The sequence below is a fragment of the Phlebotomus papatasi genome, chromosome 3 (assembly GCF_024763615.1).
Source record: "Phlebotomus papatasi isolate M1 chromosome 3, Ppap_2.1, whole genome shotgun sequence".
NCBI lineage: Eukaryota > Metazoa > Arthropoda > Insecta > Diptera > Psychodidae > Phlebotomus > Phlebotomus papatasi.
This window is the reverse complement of record NC_077224.1, coordinates 4537450-4553989: the sequence shown is the minus strand read 5'-3', so window position 1 is coordinate 4553989 and position 16540 is coordinate 4537450. Positions and strand designations below refer to the sequence as shown.

General features: G+C 33.1%; 1 protein-coding gene across 1 annotated transcript in view; it reads right to left on the bottom strand.

Annotated features, from left to right (window-relative positions):
* The window catches only part of LOC129806513 (rhophilin-2), a 64939-nt gene extending 55398 nt beyond the window's left edge, over positions 1-9541 (bottom strand). Inside the window, exon 1 of the mRNA XM_055855156.1 lies at positions 8927-9541. The gene's annotated coding sequence lies outside the window, so the exon portion shown is untranslated. The remainder of the gene's footprint in view (positions 1-8926) is intronic.
* Between the last annotated feature and the right edge of the window lie 6999 nt (positions 9542-16540).

Here is a 16540-nt window from a genome sequence, read left to right as displayed (position 1 = left end):
AGTGAGATTTGCCTTGTGAATTACGTTTTTCGTGTGAAATATGGGCAATTTTCTACGAGGTTCACCAGCGAGGTGATAATCCGTATTTTGGAGTGTTTTTTCTCTCGAAATTTCGTGAAATTTTCGCTTTTGTGATGACTAGGTTGGACAAATGCCTGGAGAAACAAAGGATCATCATCTCTACGAACGAGATGTAGTGAGAAAAGCCTTAAAAGAGTGTCCTGGTAAGGCCAGGGAATGCGCGAATCCGCGCGTATTTAGAGTACCAAAGTCTACTCACTTTAATGAATGATATGGAAAGTTTCGGGGCTTCTTATTATACGTTTCACTTATATAAACAGGAAAATGACTTGGTAAGATTGGTTCATGAAATGAAGAACAATGGGCATCCTATTGAGGTAGATTAGCTGTCCAAAATTACAAGCAAAGTGTCCAAATTTACAACCAAGTTGTCCAAAATTCGATTCAAATTCATCTCTTCATATCAATTTATTTTAAAACGTATTAAGACTGATTTTAGTGAAAACAAAGACGATAAACAACTTGCTAAGTTTCTAAACAACCCTTTTGAAAAGTGAGTAACAAAAGATCAATTAGTATTGAAAATATCGCACTTCAAACTTGGAACATTGATGCTTTTAAGCACCCTGTCCAAAAATATGGGCCTTTCCCCTATTGTAATTGTTACTTTGGTATTATAATTCAGATTTTGCTTTTAGTATCAATCACTTTTGCTCATGAAGTTACTAAAAGCGAAATGAATCAATAGGGGGAAGCGTCCTACCTTCGGACGACTCAAGCTTCGGGTAACTCTATTATTTATGTTCTTAATGGACTTAACCCATATCTTTTTTCAGAAAATTTGCGGTATTGGGATAATCATTAAAAATTTGGGAGAATGTTAACTTATGCGGGGGGTCACCGAAGATCGGAAGTCAATATCTCTTACCGTTTAGCAGCCAGAATGGTCAGAATTTGAAAAAAAATAGATTGTAGAAACTGCTCTCTCTTGGAGTTCGAGCAGTTTTTAATAATATTAAGGAAAGAGTACCCCGGATCGGAATGATAAGGGACCTGCTCGATCTTTAGTTGAACATATAAGCCTCAAAATACTATTTGGTATTTTTGTGTCTGCTAATCGGTATACTAGTGATTCATTTAACTATATCTGCGCATTTGAATTTTAAATTTTAAGAATAAAATAATAAGAAATAGATGTAATTGCAACGATGTACTCTGTACCTCGGATCGTCACAAATTTAATCAGGTGTATTATGGAAAATTGGTTTTAAAAATTAAATCTAAACTAATGCACTGCATTCTTATGAGAGTTAAATGGTAAAAAGTAGCTAGTAATTTTTAAAAATTCATTTGAATTGATGCGACAATCTGATAGTAACCTGACGATCCGAGGAACACTGCCGATCGCTGGTGCTCTTCCCTTATAATGAATGAAATTAATGTAAAAAAACAACATATTGAAAAAAACATATTGAGAGAAATCCGAAAAAGTCAAAATAACATTCCGGAAATGTTTATTTTACCCTGCAATATTGATCCGAAATCGGTGTATATATTACCCTTTTTAGGTGTATTAGGGGTTAAAGTTACCCTTATATCATATTGATATTACCCTCAAAAGGTGTAAAATTAACATTAAAAAATTTTGTTATAGTTTTACACCAGAAAAGTGTTAAAGTTATGAGGAAAAAAAGTTAATCGTAGCCTCTTTTTTTCTCGTTGCAGATACAAAATAAGATATGTACTTCATTTTCTTGTAAAATACATAGTACATCATATCTATTTATAATGCAAAAACTAATATAATCTCTATGAAAATGCACATGGAATATCTTATGATACTCTGGGCTTTGTCATTAAATTTTCAATTATCACAATTTATATATATTTCATCATATTACAATTCTAGAGATTCTTCGAAGATGAAGTCAACCTGCATTCCACTGTGATTATAAACCTCAAGAACACAAACATGAGTTGGAAGTTGTTGAGATTTATATGATATTGGAGCAAAATGTTGCGTCGTTTCTTATTGTGACTCTCATTATTAGCTCACTGTGTTATTTTCTACCTTCTACACAATCACCATAAAAAGTATTATCACTGCTGCTATCAGTTGAAGCCTTGATGTTTATTTAGTGTACAAATAATGCTTCTCCCGCCTATTCTTCATGCACGTAAGAGATTTTTATATTTGACACCCATATGTACCTATGGAGAATGGCAAGATGACTTTGTGGTTGAAAGAGAATTAAGGCTAATGAGGCCACAGAGAAGAAAACTAAATGTAATACCATCAGCAATTTTTGGTGTTACAAGTTTACCAAAGAGTCTTTGCCAAAATTATTTCAAGAAGTTGGTTTTGGGGCGAGAACAGAGGAGATATCTGGGAGAAAAGTGATCAAAGCAAAAATTCTCCTTTCTCTTAACCCTCTTTTGCTGGGTTAAATACTGTTGGAGCGCGCAGAGAGCGAAATGATTTCTGGCCAGTGATGGTGACTCTTTAAGTAAAAGGTAGAATGCACAGGAAATGATTAATTACGCACTCGGCGAACGCAACCAGTTGTCATCTTTTCTTTCCATGTGAGTATCTTTCTCACTTGGAACATGTCTCCGTGATTGCTCATTCACCTCCGATTAGTCGTCATTAGGAGGAAATGTATCGAGCGCAGAGAGTCTCCTAGCCATATGTCCATGGAGAGTGCCACAAACACGCAATAACATTCGCGATAAAAGTCAGGCGAGGCACAGAGAAAAAGATTGCACTGGAACTCGAGATTGTGTCTGACACTGGTTAAGAGGCACGCGGTGGGCTGAAGAGAGAGTGGAGTACCGAGTGACTAAGAAAGTCTATCGTGGCTTAAACCCGCCTGAAACGAGATCACTGCTGTCTCGAGGATCGCGATCGCAGAAAAGCCATAAGTAATCGCATTTTTGCTGTATTTGCTAAAACTCGATCTCCCCTTCAGCAATGTACGGATAAATCATAGGGGATATGGGAGGGTTCGCACTTTCCACCCACATCCAGGAAATCCAGGAAACTCTTCTGGATCTTTAGAATCCATTTTCTAACAAGGGGAGGAACCCAACTGTCTCCCGCGGATCGGGACGAAATTTGGCATGTAAGTAGGGTCCATATAGAAAGTTAACCAGCCACTGGCTTTTTACTGTGCGGCCATTAGAAGTAGTCATTGTGACCATTCATAGTCATGAATTTCTTATATATGAAAGATTCTTTTAACATTTGTTGCTATTTTTCTTTGACCTGAAAATGCGTTTTAATGATGTTAAAGCTTGGTTTGTGATTACTGATGAACGTCAGAACCCTTTCATGCGATACACCTTCATGGTAATGTCATAGGTCATCCGAGTAAACATTATACTTTTTCAAGGAAAATAATATTTTTAATATCAGCGAATTTTTCTTTCAGATTGTTTAAAAATAGCGAATGGGAAAATTTCTTATTCTTGTTCCTTTTTTTCCTCTTTAAATTTTACTGCTGCCGGATTTCTTTTTCTTTCTGGTAAGATCCACATTGCATACTTTTTCGTCTTCATTTTTTTTATTACAAAAATGATTGTTTTTTATTCATATCTCTGCCATTTTTTATTCGATTTTGATGAGTAAGTAGTCGTTAGGAAGGTCCCAATGAGCTTTGTAACATAACCAAAAATCATAAAAATCGGAAAATTACAACTGTCAAATTTTCAAGGTAAAAAAATACTTCTTCGGCTGAATTAACGTTTGACTACATTAACAGCGAATTACATTAAAATTATGTGGTTAGTTTTGTCTATATGAGTTTTAATTTACTTTTTAAAATTCTACTTTGAAATGTTTGGAAAATATTAAAAAAAAACAATAATAGTTAGTCTGAAATTTTCAAAAATACACATTTTCTATACAATATAAAAATATTGGATTTTTTATCATAAGTAATCATTATCATCAACATGTAATATAAAATTTTTGCACAATTTCAGGAAGAACACAATTTATTAAAAAAAAAATATAAGAAAATTTTGATACCTTGTATTCTCCTACTCTATCTTTTATTTATTCGAACAATGCAATATATAGATATTAGACTTCCTTGAATATTAATGGAAATTATGCAAGATTATTGCAGTTATATTTTTATTCAATTAACGGGATACTACTTTATTAGAAAGAAAAGAATTTCACGATATGCTACTTTAGGTGATTTAGGACAGAATATTATTTTCTAGTTGCATTTGGTTTTCTGTCCATAACTGCAAAACTACTTGACCAAACATAAACATTAATATTTATATGAAAATGAAACGTCTCGATCCGCTCTATAATTTTGTAAATATTTAAACATCGTCAAACCTCCTCTAGTAGCGCTAAAACCGCTTTGAAAGTTTTGACCTTGAAAATTTGACAGTTGTAATTTTCCGATTTTTATGATTTTTGGTTATGTTACAAAGCTCATTGGGACCTTCCTAACGACTACTTACTCATCAAAATCGAATAAAAAATGGCAGAGATATGAATAAAAAACAATCATTTTTGTAATAAAAAAAATGAAGACGAAAAAGTATGCAATGTGGATCTTACCAGAAAGAAAAAGAAATCCGGCAGCAGTAAAATTTAAAGAGGAAAAAAAGGAACAAGAATAAGAAATTTTCCCATTCGCTATTTTTAAACAATCTGAAAGAAAAATTCGCTGATATTAAAAATATTATTTTCCTTGAAAAAGTATAATGTTTACTCGGATGACCTATGACATTACCATGAAGGTGTATCGCATGAAAGGGTTCTGACGTTCATCAGTAATCACAAACCAAGCTTTAACATCATTAAAACGCATTTTCAGGTCAAAGAAAAATAGCAACAAATGTTAAAAGAATCTTTCATATATAAGAAATTCATGACTATGAATGGTCACAATGACTACTTCTAATGGCCGCACAGTAAAAAGCCAGTGGCTGGTTAACTTTCTATATGGACCCTACTTACATGCCAAATTTCGTCCCGATCCGCGGGAGACAGTTGGGTTCCTCCCCTTGTAAGATAAAATGCTTTCTGCATTACAACTTTAATCTCTCTCAATCAATTTACCTCAATTTTTAACGCAATTGCATGCTAATTTAATACCTAACAACTTTTTAGAACTTCCAAGGTTCATTGAATCATTACTAGAGGCGTAAAAATCGCATTTAGAGCTTAAACAAATTACATGATGCATATGCTTCTTATAGTAATGAACTAGAAATGTGATTAGATTAGAACCTTGAATGGAGTTGATACATCATAAAAATCATCTCGATAAGGATGGAATTAAGTTAAGGCTGCTATTCTGCCATCTTTATAATTTTGTAACAGAAAAAATATAAAGTTCTAAAATATTAGTACTCTCCAAATATTTTAGACCTTGTTATAAAGTCTCCAACAAAATTTTCAAATTTTACATCCAAGAATTTTTCAATTCATCCAAAAATTCTTTGACAGTTCCATACATTTTCTTGTACGATCCAAGGAAAGTTTAGAGGTCCTTTTAAATTTTGTTAAGTGAAAGTTTTGTCTAGGTTGAATTGAATATAATTACATTTAAAGATTTTTTAATGCTTTTTTCGTGAAAAATAACAAACCACTGTAAACACACAGTGTCAAATAATTCCGCAGATGATGCTGCACGACAAGAGTCTCCAAATCTTTTATATCTTGTTCGATTTTTGCTATAAAATTTCTTGGCGGCAGAATTGCTCAACCTTGGATTGACTCTAACAAGAATTCTAAATTCCGCAAAATCTTACAAAATTTTAGAGATGGCAGAATAGCAGCCTAAGTCAGAATTAACTTTGAAAAGCATAAGGGAAGATTACCAGCGATCGGCAGTGTTCCTCGGATCGAAAGATTATTACCATATTCTCTGAGAAAAAACGGGGGTGCGATTAACTCTTTTTTCCTCATAACTTTAACACTTTTTGGTTTAAAAATATATCAATATTTGTTAATGTTAATTTTACACCTTTTTAAGGGTAAAATCAACATGAAAAAGAGTAACTTTAACCCCTAATACATATAAAAAACATAATATTTACACCGATTTTGGATCAATACTGCAGGGTAAAATAAACATTTCCAGAATGTTATTTTAACTTTTTCGGATTTCTCTCACAGTGTTGTTACATCAATTCAAATGAATTTTTAAAAATTATTAACTTTTTTTTTACCATTTTCCTCTCACAAGAAAGCAGTGCATTAACTCATATTTAAATTTAAAAAAAGCGAATTTTCTGTGAGACACCTGATTAAATTCGTGACGATCCGGGGTACAGAGTGTACATAGTTGCAATTTCACCTATTTTTTTTTTATAAATTTATTGTAAAAATTTCAAATTCCCATGCACAGATATAGTTAATTGGATCACTAGTATACCGATTACCATTCACAAAAAAAGGGGTAGATATCTGTGCCTCTCACGGTTCACTAGAGTGCCGATCTGGCGATCTCGTGCCGGTCTGTCGCAACTAAGTTTACAAGATTAGTGTTTCCAGTACAGTACATTAAAATTTACCACTGATATTGTCTGTACGAAATTTATAATGTTACACGAGCTCAAACGAACCCTATACAAAGAGCAAACTAACACTTAAATCCGTCGATTCTTCGCTAAAATCGTGCCGAGCAGTCGATTTTTATCTCCAGATCGGCACTATTTTGCCGATTGCCGCTCACGGTTCACTCTAAGAGTCACTTTATTTACCCTTTGCAGAAAAATATCAAATATAATAGTATTTAAAGGCTTATATTTTCAACTAAATATCGAGCATGTCTTTTAACATTCCGATCTGGGGTGCTCTTCCCTTATTTAACTTTAGTCAATCCGAATAGAAATTAGTTTAAGTTTGCATCAGAATAAATTTCCGTGATGAAGTCACTTTAAAGTTGTAAATTGAACACTAATCAAATATGATTTTAACTGCCTAAATTTCATTATTTTCTTGACCAAAAAAATCCACATTACATATTACATTAGCAAAGCATTACAGTCGAGATAGAAACGATATTTTCAAAGAAACCCGGTATAGGAGAGAAAGGGACTACATATTGAAAGCCAATTTAAATTTCGACTTCGAATTTTTTCTGTTGAAAAATACAAGATAAAAATTAACCCTCTAACGGGTAAGACCGCCTCCAGGCGGTCTTCAGAAAAATCACATTTACAGCGACAATAAAGGTTTTATTTATTTAAAAGTGCTATAGTGTCCTCGGTAATAGTCTTATAAACATCTTTTGAAAGTTTGAATTCATTTTGACTCTTCGTTTTGTTGCTATTCCCAGTTTTGTGAGACAGGTCAGAGAAAAAGCAACAAAAAATAATTGTGAAAAACAACTCATTTCCAATTTCCATTAAAAAAACCGATTTAAAGTTATCTGGCTAAAATAACTTTATTTTTTACTGAAAGATATGTCATTCTACTTTGTATATTTTATTTAAAAAAATTGAAAAAACTAAAAATGTGAATTTTAGAAGCAAAAAGAGTTTCAAAAAAAAAATTATATTTTCTCACCTAGCGCCTAAACTAAAAAAGATATGAAGGATGGTTTTTCGACTTTATTGGTTCATAATTATCCTAGAAAACATTGTTTTAGAACTTTTTTTCGCATATTAAAGAAAACACCGTTAGAGGGTTAAATTTACAATTTCATTTGAAAATCATTATTCTTAAAGAACTGTGAATTTCGATTTCATGAAATTTTCCTGATCTAAAAGGTATGCCGGACTAGGTACCGGAGCCATTACAGACAAAAATGGATTTTTTTTTATTAAAATTGAATTATTTATGGTCCCGGTACACCTTTTAGATCGGTAAAATTTTATGAAATCAAAATTTGTGTTCCTTTCTTTCTCAAAAAATCGTCATAAATCTATCTCTTTCTTACGGTCTCAAAAATGGACTGAACTAAATTGAATTTAGTGTGATGTTCAAAAGAAGAAGAAGAGTGCGAAAGAGTACAATTGACATATGCAAGACTGAATGAATTTTGACTTTATGAAATTTTCCTGATCTAAAATGTGTGCCGGAGCCATTACTGACTAATTTGAATTTTTATTTACCAAATTTACTAATTTATTAAAAGTCTCTGATCTAAGATTCCAAATCATTCTACAGAATATCTTAATTTTAAATCATTACAGAACAACATTAAAAATTGTAGAGGTAAAATTAGAAGCAAAACGAGATTTTTTCCTGGCCTAGAATGTAATTTTCCAAACTAACTTGAGTCTATTAAAGGAATTTCAAGAACCAGACCTTTAATGCTAATAATTAAATTCTATGTCAATGCTTTTCTATTTTCTCAAGTCTAATTTTGCCATATCTTTTCTGCAGTGTAATCTCAGCGCAATTTTTCTTGCAAAAAGAAAAAAATAGAAGCCGAAAGAACTCATTATCAAAACCCAATTTTCATCATGAGATAATGAAAATCAAATCTTTTGCCATACTGATAGTAATCAGATATTATTCCCATTTCATTGTGGAAAATTTGACCAGTCATCTAGTGCATAGGTGTAAAAAAAAAATACTGGTGGAACATTTAAAATACAATTTCTGTATTTAAATTCACGTGGCGATAAATTTTCTTTTATCAAGATTTGTGATTCAAATGGACTTTCTCACGGAGATCTCTACATCGTGTTTTTGTCTCTCCTAAATATAAAAACCTTTTTTTTTTCTTCAAAGCCAAAGTACGAAGCATATATGCACATATTTTGGGAAAGTATCACAAACGATTCAATTCATTTGAAATTAAAACTGACACCAAAAAAAAATTGTTCAAAGAGAGAAGAGTTGTTTTATTTTTTGAGATTGCAATTTCGAAAGAAATGTGCGAACCCTTGAGTCAAGTAAAATTATCTTTATGGCAATTACCTCAAACTCCAATTGTTTTATTCCCTTTTGAGCCCCATTCTATCCTGAAGGCCCTTCAATTTTATATGTTTTTCGACTTTTTTTTATTAATCCTTTTTAACGTGTTTTCTCCACACAATTCACAATGCTATTATTCCCTTCATGGATTCCGTGGAAGGTACCACACATTTGAATGATGATAAGAGCCCCAGCACTGAGTCACGATTTTTCCGTGAAATTTCACTCCGCGCCGGACTCAATTCGCCTCTCGAGACACTCTCCGCGGATTTGAAGAACACAGCACAAAGTCTCACATTCACGTAAGTATTACTCCCAAAGTAAAATAAAACAATAGTTTAATATCTTCCACCATTAGCGATCATTTAGCGAGTAAAGAATCCACTGAGAAGATCAACGCTAAGATCACTTGTTCAGATAAAATTGTAGAATTAAAATAAACTTTGCTACTTCTAACGATTAGAAGTGATTAATCAATGGTGAAATTCACTTTATTTCAATTTATTGTTAGTATAAAACACTGAATTTTGTGCTGAAGAGCTAAATCTTCGTGATCTTTCGCTTACAAATGTTCACACCAAACTGATTTGAGGTGAGCGAAACTGTATGCAGCAAACGACTCCATTCAGTATTAGTGAGCACGAGCTGGTAGTTTAGTACATCGCTTGGTATATATCCCATAAGGTGTATCGGAAACACACCTTCAGAAATTGGCTTCTCCCAAAACTCTCTTTAACACACCTGACATCACACACTGAGACACCCGAGAAACCCTAAAAATTCCAATACCCGCCATGGAATTATCAAAACAAAATATGAATTAAAAAAAAAACTACCTACCCAACTACTCAAAGCATCCCAAGTTACACAGCTCTACCGCTAGAGGCCCTATCACCTTACAAAGGACGAAATTGCTCTCCTACTATCCCTTTAATACCTTTTCAGCTCTTTAAACTCTTTAAACATTCTCCAATGCACCCTATGCCCACAGAGCAATAACTATGCCACTGCATTCTTATGTTTCTATATAGTTTTCAGCACACATCTCTATGAGGTTTACCTATGTGCCCAGTGCCCACTCATGGACCTCAGTTTACGATTTCAAATACATATTGTATTGTTCATGCAAACGTGAGATTATGGTAGAGACAAGATACAATACACAAGCAAAGAATTGCCAGTATACGAGCAATATTATTTACATGGCCGCAATGTACATAGAATCAAGCACAAGTAAAAGCGCGGCAAAATATCATCGAGTAATCGATTGAACACCTGTTGGAAAACTGCCATCTACTGTTCAAAAGATACATTACCGACTAGCACATAAAAATTTGAATGGGAGTTTTTGCCGTTTGCAGAACTAGGGGAGACCAGGGAGATTTGGGACAGGGGTAGTCTGGGACAAGGAGATTTTTTCATAAATTTTTTAAATAAATAGAATTTAACCAGTAGGGGAGACTGGGGCAAAAAGTCACAAAACGAATATTTTATTTTTTTACAAGCTACCCTAGCGCCCCAGAAATTTTTAATTAGTGCAGTTTTATAGGAAATTTGCTGCTCTACAACATTGTAAAAATCATTTTCCTCCATTTTGTAAGGAAATACATTTATCGAGCTGATTTATAAAAGGTAATTTTGTGATCATTCTCAAAAATGCTGGGACAAATAGTACCAGGCATTGGGTATTATCACATTTTGATTTGCTTTATTACGGGCTTTCATAAATTTAAAAAAATAGCTAGGTGACATATTTTCATAGGAAATTTATTCCTTTACGCCTTTTTAAAACACAGTTTTCTCTATCTGAACGAGAACAGCGCTTTGCAAGCTATTTTAGAAAAAAAAAACACACAAGAGACTGTTAATCGTTTGACCAATGCAAACAAAAAGCGTCGAGATGCGGAAATTATGTTTCTTCTCGCCGTGAGATATTAGAAATTGCTTCGCTCTTTGTTACTTTTTACCCCAAGTGGTCATTTTTAATAAAAGAATTTCTGAAGAAAATAATCTTTGTAAAATTCTAAAATAGATAGCGGTTTCATATTCAAAGAATCCAAATCATTTAAGAAATATTTACCAGTGAATTAATTTTGGAAAATAACTAGGTCAAAATTGATATCTGTTGTAATGGCTCTGGCACACCTTTTAGGTCGGGAGAATTTCATGCGATCGAAATTTACATTCCTTTCTTTCTAAAATGTTTTGCATACTTCTATTCTACTCTTTCGCACTAAGATCCAAGTTCAATTTGTTGTGAGAAATTAGGTCCATGAATTTCGGCCATTCAATTTCACTAAAACCTGCAGATTTGCATGTGGCACCCCGAACGCTGAATTGCTTTTGACGTGTCTGACAATTCACGCGGATGTAAACAATGGTGAATGAATATGTTGTGAACTACCAAAGATCGGGATTTCTTGGATATTTTGGTGCAAGGCAAATAAGATATTTATTACACAACCATCAAGAAGTTATTGGCAAAAGGATTTTGCCAAAAAGAAAGTGGAAAAAAATAGGACAAGAGCTGCAAGTTTCTAGTATACGCCTGAAAGGCTTCATAGTGCAAGAACTCGAAAGCTTATTGCATCACTTTCTAAGCGATGAATCTCAGAAGGATTAAAAGAGATTGAAGAATTTCTACTTTATAGCCTGGGCTCTAAGATTTCCAGTGCAAATGAAGGAAAAAGCATATACAAAACTGAAAATCATCAGTTCATCGAAAGGTATCATTTGCACATCCAAACTTGGCGCAATTGCAAATCAGCGCATATTAATCGTTCTAAATTCATCTAGTGACAAACCGAAATTCGTTCGATCTAAAAGGTGTGCCCGAGCCATAAGGAAAACATTTGAAAAATAGGGCTAAAAATTTCAATATTTTTTATTTTATGAATTCCTTGTTCGAATTCTAAGAAACTTACGACTTTGAAGAAGGTCTATAAAGGCCATCTATGGAAAAAATTTTAAGGTGTTTTTATCTTGGAAGATATGGAATTTTCATATTTTCAATTTGTGACTTTTTGCCCCAGTCTCCCTTACTCAATCGTAGGCAATATTAAGATGTATCTTGACTAAAAGAATGGACATCCTCAGTTTTATTGTTTTAATTCTATGAACACTTTTTTAAAAATTTATAAAAATATTATAGTATATTTTTGATTTCTCAGTTTTCCTCTTTGTATTTTATACCAGCGACATATAATCAAAACTTTTTTATCTCATTAGCTAGCAGTATGATCTGCCACTCTTAGAAAAGTTTGGTATTGGTACTCTTTACTATTGCCAAATGATTGGAAAGAAAATATTTGCTAGACAAAGAGAATATGGTAGTGGCAAATATAAAATACACCTTTCAGAAAAATCCTGTTTAGTGTAAGAACTAAATCATTTATTTATATGTAATTAGTTGTAATAACCATTTAATAATGATTTTGAAAAGCATATCCTTAGTTGAAGTTAAAATAATTTTTGCGCCACTATATTTAAACTATACAAAAAATTATGTCAAAAAATGTATTGTAATGAGAACCATATTATGATATTATGGTACTTTTTCGCAATAGGTCGTTTCGCTTTCGTACTCAATCGTGTTGTACTTAGCGTCGTGGCACGTTCTCGGATCAACCTTCTTCGCGAGTGGTGAAAAAAATGGAACGAGCCCAAACTCAAAGTATACCTTTCTCATACCACAATCTTATGATTTTTAAAATAACCATTCAACAGTAGAAAATTTAATATAAATTCTAAAATGAAAAAAAATATTATATTTCGTGTGAAAATAATATTCTTTATTACCGAAACATCACCTTAACTCTATAAAAATACTTTAAATAATTGATTGACAATAAATGACTGTATTGCGCAAATAAAATTGATATTAATTTCTAAGTATGAAATAAAAGATTAAACATTTCTATGTCTATTCGAAATATTTTTAATTCAGTATTTAAAATTTATTAACATGCTCCAATAATGCAAATTATGCGAGAAAAAATACATTCCAAACATCCCCTTTTGCGGCCCATACTGCCCCACGTCGGGGAGATTTGGGACAAAGCGTCAAGTTAAATGTTTTATCTTCTCCAAGAAAATTCAGTTGTTTTCCAAGTTCTATCGAGTACTTTTTATAAAGTCAATACCCATGAGTATCCTGTAGACTGCATAAAATTGTAATACACTATCGTGATTTTTTGGAATACTGTCTCAAAGTCAAAGCATGAAAAGGTGTCCCAAACTTCCCCAGTCTCCCCTATCTTGAAAATGATTTACAGACTGGCATCCTGACATCTTTAAGTCTGTAAAATTTTACCATAGAATTCGAAATTACAGGAGTCAATACCCAATGTGTTATGTTACATCTGAGCAATACCCAATAAATGATTTTGGAGAATTTATCCATACAAAAAAATCTTCGCCATTTCATATGAAAATCCACAAGAAGTGTCATCTTCCTCATCGAAGATTCTTGAACAGGTATACTTAGGGAAAATTTGGAGAAGGCCAAATAACAAAGCTGAAGTGGCATATAACGCAACTTCCTAGGGAATCTTCCCCACCTCGGAGGAGAAGATCCCTCCGGCCCTCCTTGAGAAATCCCTGGTAACATCCCAAGCAGCACAAAATAACTTAACCGGAAATTATCGTTGTGCCAACTTTAAAAAACAGTTATTTCAACCAAACAAGTTATGAAAACGTTATCTAACAGTTAAATAGCTAAAATGTGCTGCTTGGGATGGTACAGGAAAACGAGAATTTTTCTTAAGGAAATCCCAGGGAACTTCCCACTTCCCGCAAATGGTGAGAAAAACTGTGAGATTTTACCCAGGAATATACCCGTGAACTCCCGTCAGGGATTGGAAAAACTAGGGGACTGTTCTAAAAAAAAAACCCTGGGAACTCTTCGGGATAGATCGAAAAAACTTGAGGATAATTATTAGGAAAATCCTTGGAAAAAACCATAAAAAAATCCCCACATTTTTCCTTTTTGATTTTTTTCTTTTATTATTTCTTATCTTAGTCTTTTCTTTTTCTTTTAGGTTTCTTTATTTTTTTCCATCTTTTAACCTTTTTCTTTTTATTACTCAGCTGATGACTCGTATGTATAGTCCTCTCTTGCACGGCTGCTCGAATTCACTTATTCTTTTATAAACTATTCAATGTTCTATATGAACTTTACAATCAGAAAATCATCTCACCCGAAGTATAAGCTTAACTTTTACATAATTTCCCTTAGGGTTTGCCCATTCCCCTGAACTCGCCACGGAATTTTCATGTATGATCTGGAAAATTCGAAAACTTTTCCTCGGAAAATTTGGAGGAATCCTCTAAGAATGTCCAGGGAATTTTCCCAATCACTAGGAGGAAATTGCCCCTTTAATCCCCAAGAATTCCGGTAGAAACTTTCCCATAAAATTTCCACTTGAATTCATCGGGAATTCACTGGAAGCTAGCAGAATGTCACTGCGTTCTCTCAAAGAAATCCTTAATTAAGTCCTTAATAAGTACTTATTAAGCACTTAATTTATGAACTTCGATTAAGTTATTATTTAAGAGTATGTACAACGGCACTTTCCCCTAATTTTTAAGAATTTTATACTTTTGGCCCTTAAAAAGTTTTTTTTTGGAGTTTCAGCCCAAAATAGTAAGCTTTAAAAGTTGCCTATTTCTTTATTTATGTTACACACAGAGAAGTGATTTTGAGAAAGCGGTGTTGAATTTGGGGTTGAATTTGGTGTTGGAGTTGCTTGAACACCAAATGTTGTACTATTCACATCAAATTCACACCGAGTTTTGAATTTACGGTGTTGTATGAAATACTTTGGCGGTGTTGTATCAACTCCGCCACAAAAATGTCTAAAATGGTGCAACAGTAACACCATCAATTTTCTAAACAGTGCTATTGCAACGCCAAACGGTGTTCGTCGCTCACGTCGCTCACCATCACACACAATATCCTTTGTGTGCTCTCTTTCCTCCCCGCTGCATCAGTACCAAACTGATTAGTGAAGAGTATAGACAAAAGTGATATTCCGCAATTTTATGTGATTTATTTAAGTGATTTATCTAAAGTGATCTAAATTGAAATTATAGATATGTGACTTATGGAACACATTGAACTTGAGATTATTTTATTTGCCGATACTTTGGTCAATATTTCAGTGGCTGAAGTCTTTTCTCTTCTGTGTGAATGGGGGTTTCAATTGGAAATTACGCAGAGATTTCTTGGTGAGTTTACCTTTTGATTAATCATATCAGAAAATTACCCTTCACTAGATCTCAAATTTTATATGAAATTTGACAAAAAGTGATAATAATGAAAAAAAAAAAAAATATATATATATATATATATATATATATATATATAAATTCAGTGCTAATATTAATGAGAAACAAACACGTATTTTTTTTACAGTCTGCCCGTTATTCTATCTAAGACACGAAAGGGAAAATGAATCTTGGATGGATATAAAGAGTCTCAAAAATTCAGTGACAGCGATCGAGATGTCCTAATTACTTGCATCTCTGAGTACTAGTTGGAGGGTGATATAAATTTAGGACAAAGGGACTTCAAGTTGTTGGCTGAAAGCATTGTCCAGCATTTTCCAACCGAAATTGAGGTAATTACTCAAACACAATTTTTTGTGGTCATCTGAGATGCAAATTTTCGTACACTGCGGACGAATAAAAGTAATATTCAATAAACATTATCAATCATATGAAATTACGGGAACTGACGAAAAAGACTTTGTTTTAAATATCAAAAGATTCAAAAGGCTGCCGATAAAAAAATCATGCTTCCTGACTTTAAAAATTATCTTAGAGTTAGATTTATTTAAAATAAATATTCTTGTAAATTATGAAGAAGTCTAAAATCCAAAATATTCTCACAGCTGTATAGAATATTAGCATTAAAATATCATGTTGAGAATTTTGGCTCACCTAAAGTAAACAATAATTTCCTTCAATTAGCTCTGGCTCCTGCACACAAGGGGAATATCACCAAGTCTCTCAATTACCTAAAGTAAATGACAATTTCTCCTGTTAGCCAATTCCCTGTTCTTATGGAATAGATTCCCTGATCTCTGAATTACCTGGAAAATATGCGAAATAATTGGAATAATTCCTCAATCCGGGAGAACGGATCAACGATTTGAAACTGCTGCTTTTTTCTTCCACTAATGCTATATTTAAACACTCCTCCTTCAAGACTACACACACAAATTTTAATTTTTTCTTGCCACTGCCCTAGAAACGTGCTTCCTCATGGATTTTTATCACAAAGACCCTTTCCGGAACTAACTCCAACGGTAAACAACCACCATTGCTAAAACTTTTTCACTGGCCACTTTTGCAGGCATGCAAGCCTACATGAAATACTATCATGAATTGCTCAATAAGCTTCAAATTTAAAAGTGATAACGTTCAATTGTAAACATTCTCCCCCTATTTCATGAGGCGTTTCCAAAGTGGGCTTACAAACTTCAATTTTGTTTACAAACTTTATAAATTTTTGTTTTCTTTAAATTAAACTAATAAAGTGAATCCTCCACCTAAATTCAATTTTGGTTTTTCTTTTATTTTAATTACTTCAAATCTGATTTCAGTTACGTTAAA